Below are 12,838 nucleotides of genomic sequence, written 5' to 3' on the forward strand. Positions count from 1 at the left end.
AACTGGCAAAAATCCATGAGTGCTGAACTTGTTTCTTAGTGGCGTCACTTCTGGTATGCCTCCACTCACACCCAGGCCTAATGTCTGTTCAATGAGGGACTCAGTGGATCCTGGGGAGGTGGGCCCCATGTAGGTGGTACTCACAGGTGTTCCTGCAGTTAAGATCGACTGCTGGGGGCCCCGCAGAGAGGCCCAAGTGATGTCCCTGGCTGGAGCTACCTTGCTGAGCCACTGCTATCTTGGAAATCGAGAATTGAGCCCGTAGATCCCGATGGGCTGTCCCCGTTGGCATTTAGAGGACCCCAAGAGAGTCCCCACTGTCAGGCAGCAGAGCAGGTGTGTGCTGGAAGATGCCGCTGGTTACAGGGAGTGCTCAGCAGCCGGAGTGGGACGGAGCTTCCACGCTAAGCATCCATCTTCAGGAACTCCGTGCATACGCCTCTCTTAAATTTAGACATTATAAATATATTATCTGCATGGCTTCCCATTGTATTAAACTGTTGCAAATATGGTATTATCCAATAGCAAATGAATACGTGATGCCACTTACAGTTGAGAGAAAAGGCTGACCTTGCATAACATTTTACTGACAGCACTGCCTTTTGTCAAATTTCCTTGAAATATGCTCCAACACATTTCAGTAGCACGTTCTCACCAATTTTCAAGTTCTCAAATTCTAGGAAGTAAAAGTCATAAAAGTGTGGTTGAACCAAAGTTTGAATTTTCATGGGAGGTCTGCTTTAATGCTCACTAAGGAGTTTTCAGAAAGCACCAAGTCCTCAAATGCACACTTTAGCATAAAAAAAATAAGTGGTAATCTTTTTAGTAAGAAAAAACAGCTATAGACTATCAATCTCCTGTGTAAGAAGTTTGGCATAAAGCACAAGAACTCCAGTCTGATGAGTGAACCTTAGATACAATTACAGTTTTTTTCTCAGAATACAAAATGTAAATCTGTCAGCCCTCTGGGTGAGTAATTTGGCAAATGCACAAAGACGTCAGTTTGTAGTATGTTAAGCATTAGGCACTAATATAATTTCTTTTCTCATATTTACAGTTGTAGAAAAGAATCAGATGTGTTGCCAGGTAAGAACAAATGCATCTACAACCAGTCAGGTCCTGCTGTTAGCAAGCTGGCAAAATTAAAAGCACCAGCCTACAACTAAATTGCTGATGCAGAATACCTCTTGCAGCATTAAGATATATGTAAACCCTAAATGAATGACTTTAACTTTGCTTAAGCACTGTGTATCACAAACTAAATCCACTTTATTCATGTTTTACTTGTTTTCACCTATTTTTTTATTTGCTGCATTTCAGTGCTGTTCGTCTCCTGTAGCTTCTTTTAGGCTACTTAATTTCTTCATGCACCCCAGCAATGACTGCATGTTATTGCTTGGGGTGATTTTCTAAATGGTGACAAAAGTGGACCATTCCTGCATAATGTATGTTAAAACTGTCACTTGTGATCTCCATCTGAATGCATACTTTTGTACAAAGACTATACAAAGTGTGTGTGTGTGTGTGTAGGGGGGTTGGGGAGGTTCAGAATAGGGATTTACCATGGTGTAGATTACATAAAAGCAAGTGCTTTTTGTACTATTGCTTTCAAAGGCCTGCTTAAAGTGGTTCTAAAGCTATGGTTCTCGACTCCTGTCCTCAGGACCCACTAACAGGCCAGATTTTAAGTATTACCTTTGGGAGATGCAGACTAGAATACTGCAATCACTGAGCAGCAAATGATATCACCTGAGATGTATTTCAGTTATCTTGCAAACCTGGCCTGTTAAGGGGTACTGAGGAAAGGAGTTGAGAACCACTGTTCTAAAGCCTTATGTTTTTTTTTTTTGCCTGAATGCAATCTCTGCATAAAGGTAAAAAAATCTTCTATACCAGAGGGCCCCAACCCCCCTCCTCCTTATACTTACCTGTGCCCATTCTCAGTTGGCTCCTGATGCCGTCAATTAAATTCTGTGATGAGAAGAGTGGGGGTGGGGAGCAAGGCAGAGCCGCCCTGTCTGTGACTACAGACAGAGACAGGACCCCAGCAGAAGAGGGCCAGGGCTTGCTCTGTGCAAAACAATTACACAGAGCAGGTAAGTATGACAAGGTTAGTATTTTAATAAACAAAAATCAAGCTTTACAATTACTTTAACACATGTCAGTGCACAAAAATGCATTGGTACAACTGATGGAGGGGGGAAGGGGGGGGATAAAGTGGGGCGCAGTATTTAAAGAGGCAGGGGGTGTCACAATCTGTAGGTCCCTATAATGTTAAATGCTCAAAAGTTTCCAGTAAATGTCTTCATATGGGCATTATGAGTTTTAGAGAGGGGTAGAGTGGACCATCCAGAACTTTTAGCAGCCAAACACTTGCCCACTCTCCTTACACTTCTTTCCTTTACCATAACACGTAAATTCAGCCTGCCAATGCAAGCTGAGATTTTATTATGAGGGCGTGCCTGAACAGGTCACCCTGCATATTGGTTGTTGTAGATATTGGGAAAACTGTTATCTGGAGAAGAAAATATGCCAGAGATGGTAGGCAAACCAACCAAAGTTAGAACAAATGCAGGTGTGAAAACAAAAAAGTTTAAATAATAATTGAGTGAATTTCACAATCTCTAACTCTCATGAATGAGTTTGCTTGTCCTAACACCTGAAGCTGGAATTAGATGAGGCCTGAATATCCATCTGGTAAAAACCAAAACCAAAAGACCAGGCGGTATCCTTGCACACTGAGAAAAGTATCAAGATACCAAAATGAGCAAGAAATACTCACAGATCATAGAGAGTATGACCTGATAGGAAAGGGAACCTTATAGATTTTAGGTTTGGGTCTGGGTCACCTAGAGAAAGTGGAGAGAGAAAGCAATGTACCTTTATGGAGTCCATCCAAAAACACAAAAGGAACCAGTCTTCCTGGAAAAAGCAGTAACTAAGAGAGACTCTCAAAGCCTGAATGTTCTATTGGTGAGCTTGAGTTGGACAGAGGGAAGGGTTATACATGTCCTAGATGAAGTAATCTACCTTAAGCAAGTAAGTGCCAGGTTTCAACACCAACTTGTCCCTAAGGAAAACTACCTTGCAGGATAAGACCACCAGGTCTGACACTTGTAATAAGAGGAATGTCATTAATGGGTTTACACAATGAAAACGGAAGCACAGAGAGAATCAGATTCAGATCCTATGGTGTCACAGGGAAATTAATAGCGGGCATTACATATGAGACTTCCTTTACAAAGGTCTGAATCAAGGAGCAAAAGACCAACAGTCTCTGAAACAAAATAGACCATGTAGAAAAAGCCAAGAGCTGGTCAAGACCCAGATGTGGAAAAGAAAGGAGCCCTTTTTAGGGTTGAAACCTGCAGACTTCATCAAGTGAGGCATGCCTTTCATGTCTGATGATAGACCTTACTGAAAGTAGCCCTAATGGCTGTTAGCATCATAGGAGATACACATTGAGAGATGCACTTGTCCCTCAGAACCTCAGTTTAAACCACAATGTCATGAAAACCAGAAACTGTAAAGGGGATGGGATTACAGTTCTAGGGAGAGAAGATCCAAATGAGGACAGAGCCCACACAACATCTGCCAGGAGTCTTACAGGTCAGAATACCTCTTGTTCTTGGGATAAACCAAAGATCATAAGGTCCACATTTGGCACCCCCCCACCGGTGACATAGGTTCTGGAATACCTCCAGGAGTAGGGACTATTCTCCTGGATTGTGGCACAAATAGGGACTATTCTCCTGCTAAAGCAGGCTGCCTGCCCATTGTTCATGCCTAGGCATCAAAAAGTGAGAATGGCAAGTTCCACTTTGGACATAATCAAAATATTTGTCTTGCAATGGCAAGAGAACTGTCTCGTTCCTGATGGTTGGTGCATGCCACCACTGTGGTATTGATTGAATCCAAAGCAGATGAAGTTCCAGCATAAAGTGCAGTGCATCTGAGACAGCTAAATCCCTAACATTTCCAGGATGTTGATTGAGAAATAAGACTCCTCAGATGACCAAGTCCACTACATAGAGGGGGTACCCAGGATTCCTTCCCAGCCTGATAGGCTGTCATCTGTCAAAAAGATCTAGCACAGTGATTGAAGGAGTACCTTAATTCGGCAACAGCTTCCTGGGCCATCAGGATAATTACAACCTAATCATTGGTGCCAAACTAAAAGATCAATCCTAGTACTGCAAAGATGTGTCCAATGACTACAAAGCTCTGTGTAGCAGAGGATAGAAGAGAAACTTGGCAAAGGGGATTGACTCAAAAGATGACCATCGTAAAAAGCAGGGAGTAGATGACTTCTGGACTGGAATCTGAGATTAGAAAGTGTGATGTGACTTCTGAGAAAGAAACACTCAAGGCATCATTGACTGCCCAGCTACTCCAAACAAGAAGCTAGTCCTAGCAATGATTTTTGAAGAGCCAGGATCCATTCAAATTGCTGAGAAAATATAAGCTGTCAAAGCCAAGCTGTCCTGCAGACCCTACACCAACTGTTCCCATAACAGGAGTTAAATTAAGCATCCCACAGCAGGGATGCCACAAGAGAGCAGCAGGCCTAATACTAGTGTCAGAACTTTGGTTAACACCTGAGGTGCAGACACGAGATAAAAACATCAGGGCCAAGAACTACTAGTACAGGAGCCCAACAATAATTACTCCAGTTTCCAAGAAAGACAGCCAGACTATAGACATCCAAAATTAGGCAAATGTTCCCTATGGTTGTAGGAAAGATAATCAAGTAAATGTAGAAGCCCAAAACCATTAGGTTCAAGAACTGGAGCAATAATATTGAGATCCAGAATACTTGAGGGGGCACAATTACATTTGCTAAGCTATAGGGCAACTCAGGAGGGTTGGGGATGAGAATCTGAGGATGTGGTAGAAAGCAAGCCCTGGTACCATTTTCTGTCACCTAACATAAGATGCAAGTTGTCCAATTGCCCACATTCTGGAAATGGAAGTATACCTACAGGCCAAGGAAAGCTTGTCTGAGGATCTGGTAGACTGGCTGCCAGACCCTTCATGAAGACTGGGTATCTGGCTTGGGGGGGATCTCCGCAAGGAAGCAAAAAAACAAAACAAGAATGTTTCACAACTGAAGGAGCAGGATGCTCTCATTATCAGACATGTGTTTTTTTTTTTAACTTTTTATTTGGGGAATGCGGATTATACAAAAATACAATGAATCAAACATGACAAACAGTTTAGTCTGTGGTTAGGCTATTACAATTACTCATCAATTAAGTTTATGTACAATATTGGGATAATAATCAAGGTTACATAGCAACTCAATAATTCAGCAGGATAACTGTTTATAAAAGATTCTGCAATAGACATTTTTTTTTTTTTATGCATTTCAACCAGGACAGTATAGGAAATTTCCTAACCATCAAAAAACCTAGCTTTAAGAGATCTGCATAGACCTTTCCGTATGCTCATTAGGGAGGAAGGGGGGGCCCTGGAGGTAGAGGGGGCCCATCCCCCTTGGTCGGATATCAAGCTAGTATGCTTTGATGGGCTGATCTAGTATACCAGACCTGTATTCTCAGGAGTGGTGCCAGTATGTATCTGCAATCCGGGGAGATTTTTAAAAAAATTTTAGAAAGGGAAAGTGGGCGACACCCGTGGTGTCAATGGGGGGAAGGTTATGAAAGGAAAAAAAAAAGGGGGGGGCAGAAGTAGGGAAGAAGGTGAAAAGAGGGATGCTTATGGAGTTCCGGCAAGACCGACGACCCAATGCCCTAATTTAATCTTGAAAAAGGCATTTAAATGTAGGTCTTATATTTGTCCAAGAAGCGGAACAGGTCCCAGTGTATCCAGCGGGTATTGTGTTCCTCCTCTCTTTCCCCTAGTGCAGCTGTAAGAAGCTCCATCTGCTTAATATCACGAAACCTAGCAAACCACTGTGCCACTGTCGGGGGGGATTGCTGCTTCCATGCACTCGGGATACACACCCTGGCTGCATTCAAGAGGTGCTTCAGTAGGGATTTGCGGTATCTCTTATTAGAGATGGGGGTCAGGTTTAGGAGTATTGCTGCTGGGTTGTTCTGGAGCGTCGCCTTGGTAAGCTCGTAGAGGATCTCCAGCACCTGTCTCCAGAAGGGGGTCAAAACCAGACACTCCCAGAAGATGTGGAGTATTGTGCCAGTCTGTGTGCCACATCTCCAGCAGAGAGGACTGTCCAGGAAATATGGACGCTAAAACAGAAGGAGTCCTATACCAACGCATCAAGATTTTGTATGTTATTTCTTGGTATTTGCTACACAGGTAGGATTTATGTGCAGAAAAGAGTATACGATTCTTTTGGTCCTCAGTGAACGTAGTGTTAAGGTCTCTTTCCCACCTCTTCAGATACAGAGGATCATCTCGAGATGTATGGGCAAGTAAAATGTTGTAAGAATAAGAAAGGGATTTCCGTATAGGCCCCTCTCCCAGGCACAAATCTTCAAAAGGGGAAGGCTGTCTGCGGAAACCGCCGACCTCCGGGAGGGATCTAAGGAAGTGGGAGAGATGCAGGATCTTCCATCTCCCCAAGATGGAAGTATTAAAGCTAGGATATATGTCATAGGGGTCGCTCCAATCAGAGGGTCCTAAAAAAGAGGAAGCTCTGACTAGGCTCTGGTCTGGGTCAAGTCTGAAGGATCTATCAAAGATACCCGGTAAAAAATCCGGGTGGCCAATTATGGGAGTCAGAGGGGAGGAAAAACTGGGCATCTCCGCTAGCCTAAAGTATCTGTGCAATTCCCTCAGGGTGGGTTCAATTAGTGAGTGGGAAAAAGTCTGTACAGAAAAACGGGTCCCACTCCATGGTAGACCCACAACGGGGAATGGCACTGCTTCCTGTTCTATACAGACCCATAACTTATGTTGCAAATGTCTGCACCAGTCTACCACTCTATTCATGTGGACTGCCGTATAATAGAAGGCTGGGTCAGGAAGGCTGACCCCTCCTCTAAGCTTTGGCCGCTGTAGTAGGGATCTCCTGAGTCGAGAGGGCTTGCCTTGCTATACGTAATTGATAAAAATCGTATGTAGTTTACGGAAAAAGTTCTGTGGAATCCAAACTGGCAGAGCTTGCAAAAGATAGAGCAGCCTCGGCATGATGTTCATCTTCAAAACATTACATCTGCCAAACCAGGAAACTGCTAGGTTCTTGTCTAAATCTGAGGCGAAAGTGCTCAGGAGTGGCTGAAAGTTGAGTTAGTAAATGAGATGTAAATCAGAGAGAATTTTTGTGCCTAAGTATTGGATAGCCCGAGGGGTCCACCGGAAGGGAAAATTGCCACTAAGTCGAGTTTGAGCGTTGGGAGTGAGTGTTACATTAAGCGCCTCTGATTTTTGCAGATTCATTTTAAAATTTGAAAGTTTACCGTACTGGCTTATTGCCGATAGGAGTATTGGGAGAGAAGTATGCGGTTCTGCAATGTAGAACAGCAGGTTGTCCGCATATGCTGCAATTTTATGGTGGTGTGAGCTCGTTTCAAGTCCTCTGATGTCAGGGTTGAGCCTGATGTGTTGCAAAATGGGTTCTAATGAAATTATAAAAAGATGCGGGGAAAGTGGGCACCCCTGTTTCGTGCCGTTACTAATTTTAAAGGGATTGGAAGTCACTCCGTTTACTCTGACTGTAGCTGTGGGGGAGGAATAGATGGCGGAAATCCAGGACAAAATGGAGGACGGCATTCCAAGGCGTCACAGGGTAGCCTGAAGGAACGTCCAGTCCACCTTGTCAAACGCCTTTTCAGCGTCTGTGGACAACAGGATGAATGGGGCTCCAGGGCGTTTGGCCCTAGCCACTACATCTATTGTCCCTTATTGTGTTGTCCCTCGCCTCTCTGTTCCGGATAAAACCGACCTGGTCTAGAGAGATTATGCATTGGAGGACATGCCCTATTCGTTCGGTCAAAATTTCGGTGAACAATTTCAGGTCACAGTTAAGTAAGGAGATTGGCCTGTAACTTGCACATAGGAGCGGGTCTTTCTCTGGCTTATGTATGACAGAGATGCTAGCTTGTAGAAGGTCCGAAGGCATGGTATGATTATTTAGTAATGCGTTGAAGGCGGTAACAAAATGATTTCCTAATTGGGCTTGGAAGGTTTTATAATAGGAAGTTGTAAACCCGTCAGGGCCGGGCGCCTTCCCCCCGAAGAACCAGCCAAGGCACCCGTGAGTTCCTCTATGGTTATAGGCTGCAAAAGCAGATCCACTTCCTCGTCATTGAGAGCAGGCAGATTTGCCGCTGCAAGGTAAGATTCTATGGCCTCCGAGTTGTCCGGTAGCTGCTCCCCCCAGAGGTCGGGAATGCAAATTGTAGAGACCCTCATAGAAAGCACAGAAAGATTCCGCCATTTCCTTGGAGTCATGAATTTTTGATTCTGAGGGGGCAGATAAAGCAGGGATGTAAGATAGATTGCGTCGGGTCTGTATGGCATTCGCCAAAGATCTGCCACATTTGTCCCCATACTCATAGAAGGTTCTGCACGCCTTCAAAAGGTTGTTCTTAGCTTGAAAAAGGGAATGCTCCCTGATTTCCTCTCTGAGGCTAGTGACTTCTGCTTCTAGGTCCCTATCTGGGTGGGATTTATGGTGTTTTTCACAGTCATGAAGTTTTGCAATCAATTCCGATAACGTTTTCGCTCTGGCCACCTTGAGTCTATGGCCATGTTTGATAAGTATTCCTCTTATGTAGCATTTATTATTTTAGTGAGAGGATTAGGGACCGAGTCTCTGTTGCTCTCAAAGAAAAGTTCCAATTCTCTTTGGATATCAGCTTTAACCTCTGGGGTTTGAATAAGAGATTTGTTTAGTCACCATGTCGCTGGTCTCGGTGTCGGTTGTTGTAGGGCTAACGTTATGGAGATTGGAGCATGATCCCAAAGCGCAATGTGTCCAATCTGAGTCTTGGAAACAAGTGGGATTGTGGCGTGCGATACTAAAAAGAGGTCTATCCTAGAGTACGATCCATGTACCGCTGAAAAAAAGGTGTAGTCCCTCTCCTGTGGATGGAGGATACGCCAAATATCGACTAGTCAGTGGGAGTGCATCAATTCCCTGATCCGGTTTCGGGATCTCAGAGACAGGGCCGAGGAGCCTGTCGACAAGTCTTTATGAGGGTCAATGGTAAGAGTGACCCCCTAACACCAACGTACCCTCTGTGAAGGAAGCCAGGGCGGATAAGCATGTTTTGAGTACCGAAAGCTGATCCACATTCGGCAAGCAGAGGTTAGCAAAGGTGAATATTTGCGACTGAAGTGTACCTTTAACAAAAAGGTATCTACCTTCATGGTCAGAATGGAGGTCTATCAGCTGCCAGGGCAAAGTTTTGGCCAGGAGGATACTCGTGCCCTTTGATTTTGTGGAGGGCGATGCACTGTGGTACACAGTTGGGAAATGCTTATTGTGGCGTTTCGGGATCCTATCTGCCCTGAAGTGGGTCTCTTGCAGAAATGTTATTTGGGATCTTTGTCTCCAAAGCTCGGTGAGGCAACTGGAAAGTTTTTCTGGGACATTGAAGCCTTTCACATTCCAGGACACGAATTTCAGAGACATTTCAGGTGGGGCGAGGTCGGGTCGTCAGACCCCGCCAGGAACTAGAACTGTAGGTAGTGTAGGGGGGAGGGAGGGGGGAAGGGAGGAGGAATATGTAAAGAGAGCTGAGGGGAAGGGGAGGAAATGGTCACACAGAGGGAACCAGTGAAGAGGAGGATAGGAAGGTGGGAAACGAGAAAGAAGAGATGGGAGAAATCTAAATCTCCAAACGGAGGACTACTGCCTATTTAAGCAGCTAGGGCCTAGTGGGTTAAGAGGTAAGGCACTTCAGAGGTCGGCCCCCAGTACCCGGGGACCCCCCAGTCACTCCCCGTTAATGGCGGTCCATATAGGAATCGCATATCTGTGTTAGACTTCTCATCATGAAAGTAACCCCAAAAGGGAACATAGAATAAAGCAAAAACCTTAACATTCAAGAGTACCAGGAGTGTTAGCAAAGTTATAACAGTCCCCAACAACCCCATAACCCTGTCGTAGGTTCTGACGACTGACAAGCTCACTCGCTCCTCGAGGGTCCAAGCCCAGAGAGAGTGAACTGGAACCTCATTTTTAAATCAATACCACCTGAGAGAGAAAAAAAGAAAAGAAAAAAGAAAAAAAAAGGTGAAAAACAGTTTTCCCTTCCTATTGGGAAAAAGGAAAGAACTAGGTCTCAACTGAGACAACTGTTGGGACCCTCGGGTCGGGCGCAAATGCAAAAAGTTGATCCCTCTGTCACACTTTAAAAAAAAAAGGAGGGGGAAGGGAGAAGAGGGGGAGGGGAGGGGAGGGGGAGAAGGGGGGGAGAGGGGAGGGGGGAAAGGGGGGAAAGGGGGGAGAGGGGAGGGGGGAGGGAGGGGGAGAAGGGGGGAGGGAGAGGGGAAGGGGGGAGTGAGGGGGAGAGGGGGAGAAGAGTGGATGGGGGGAAGAGAGGGGAGGGGGGGAGAGGGGTGGGGGGAAAGAGGGGGTAGGGACCAACTGCAACAAAATATCTACCCTAAGCAGACTAACTGCTCACAACACTGCATTATCTGAGTATACATACAATACATACTATAATATACTAAGGCAGATAATCATTATACTGGAGCCCTATGCAGACAGCAGGGGGAGGCACTTGTCTCCACCCTGTTGATTTCCATAAGTTCCAAATCTCTCACCAGAGGCCGCCCCACACCCGCACAGGGCCCCAGACAAACACGACCCCGTAATCTGTGTGTACCAGTATTTGCCCCTTTGTGGGGCAAATTCAAATAGGTGGCAGAGACCCAACTGGAAGGGTGTCCTCGAGCAAACGTTCAAGTGGACCACTCTCTCCGGTCCGCAGCTGTAGGTCCGGGTGGGTCTGACCCTCCATAATGAATACTACTATGTGAGTCCAATAACTCCACTCCCCCACATATAAAACAGTTCAGGAACAATCGTAGCCTAGGATATGCTCATGGGACCAGCGAGTCCGGAGGACTCATGGCAAGCAGTTTGGTAGGACCAGGGACCACTTCTCAGGAGGCCCAACAAACCTAGGGGTCAATGGGAGATAGAGTAACGTAAAACAAACATTGAGCGGTAAAACTTACATGGACAGTCCTCCTGCCCAAGAGACGTTCCATTCTAAGGGGCTCAAGGTTTGTTGTCCTGAGGACCCTGTAGCCTTCTGCGTTGATGTTGGCGATTGCGCCGAGGCCTTTGAGGTCTGCCGGCAGGGTTCGCCGATGGGTTATTATTGCCAGCAGGCAGCGCAAACGCTAACCAATTGGGAAGCAATATCAGCAGCAGAACAAGAGAGCTGAGGAAGGCAGGTACATCTGTGGGGTGTCGAAGAGTGTACGACCTCCCTTCCTTGCAATAAAGTGGAAGGGTTGACCCCACTTGTAGGTTCCTTGTTCGCCAAATTTCTCGAACAAAGGTTTCAAGCAGCGGCGCATCTGAAGTGTCCTCCGAGACACGTCTGGCAGAAGATTGATCTGAGCTCCGTCAAAGTCAATATGCAAGCAACAAAGGACATCTCTGGGCCTGTCATCTGTTGAGCCTCTAGGGCTGAGGGTTCTGTGTACTCGGTCGATGGCGATGGGTGTCTCCGTTGGGCGCTCCAGACAGTTGTTAAATATGGCAGTCACAGTCATCTTGAGGTCCGCCTGTCGGGTAGCCTCCGGCAAACTGCAAATCCTAATGTTTGGCCTGCGGTTACGGTTTTCCAAATCATCCATTAATAGGTGTAGCTGCGCAATTTGGTCAGTGACTTCTTCATGCGTGACTTGTAAGGCTTGGACATCCTTGCGGAGGGTGGAAGTGTCTTTTTCCAATGTGGAGACTCGTGAAGTCACTTCTGACACTTCCTGCTTAATTTCTACAATTTCCCCACAAAGTGCTGCCTCCATTCTGGCTGCCACTGAATCTAGATCCTCTCTGGTGGGTAGTTTTTGCAAAAGCGCCCATATTGCCTTGTCACTACTGAGCAAAGATGTGTGCTCCTGGGGCGGCAAAGCTAGAGGACTTGCATCCGTCATTGCCTGCAGTTGATGTGGTATATGCAAGGGTGCACTAAGGGATGCGAGCTGGTGCTGAGAGGGCTGCGTGTGCTGTGGAGCCCATGGTATGGAGCTGCTGGGTTTCCCTCCTGGGCTGCCCAGAGATGTGAGGGACAGAGAGCGGGGGAAGCAGGAGGAGAGATTGCTAGAGGGAGAGAACAGTAACATGTCATTACCGTGACCTTGTTTCTCCTCTCTCCCTGCAGGCGATCTGGGCTCCGTCCTCGTGGCTGCGGACGGCGCCATCTTGGCTGGATCTGGGGTCGAGGCCGCTTGCTGTTTCGGCTTCAGGAACCATTCCATTGGAGCTCCGAGACACACAGTACGGTAGTATCCCCCCTCTGGCTGTGAAAGTCGGGGCTGAGAAGTTTAAATACTGGGTATGGCTGTGCGGGTGGTCTGAGAAGGAGCCGAGGTCCGGGAGCCCTAGGAAGATTCGTCCTCGCTCTTCCATGCCAAGACCACTCCCCCCATCAGACATGTTTTTGAAAAAGAGTTACTACATAGTATCTGGAAGAAACTGAATATATGGCATTCCTCAAAGATAATGCAGGACAAATGTTGTAAAAGGAAAGAAGACTACATTCCAGCACCCTAATAAGGATGCTGAGCATGAGAATCAAATGATAATAAAACAATCTGGAAACTGCCACAGTTGATGTAATCATGACAGCCATTTGTCTAAGCATGCATACTCCCTAGGTAAACAAAGTATAATTGCAAACAAGAGCTGTTGTGCCAATACAAGAAAGAAGGAATCTGACCAATG

Source organism: Aquarana catesbeiana, linkage group LG02, assembly GCF_042186555.1.
Source record: "Aquarana catesbeiana isolate 2022-GZ linkage group LG02, ASM4218655v1, whole genome shotgun sequence".
NCBI lineage: Eukaryota > Metazoa > Chordata > Amphibia > Anura > Ranidae > Aquarana > Aquarana catesbeiana.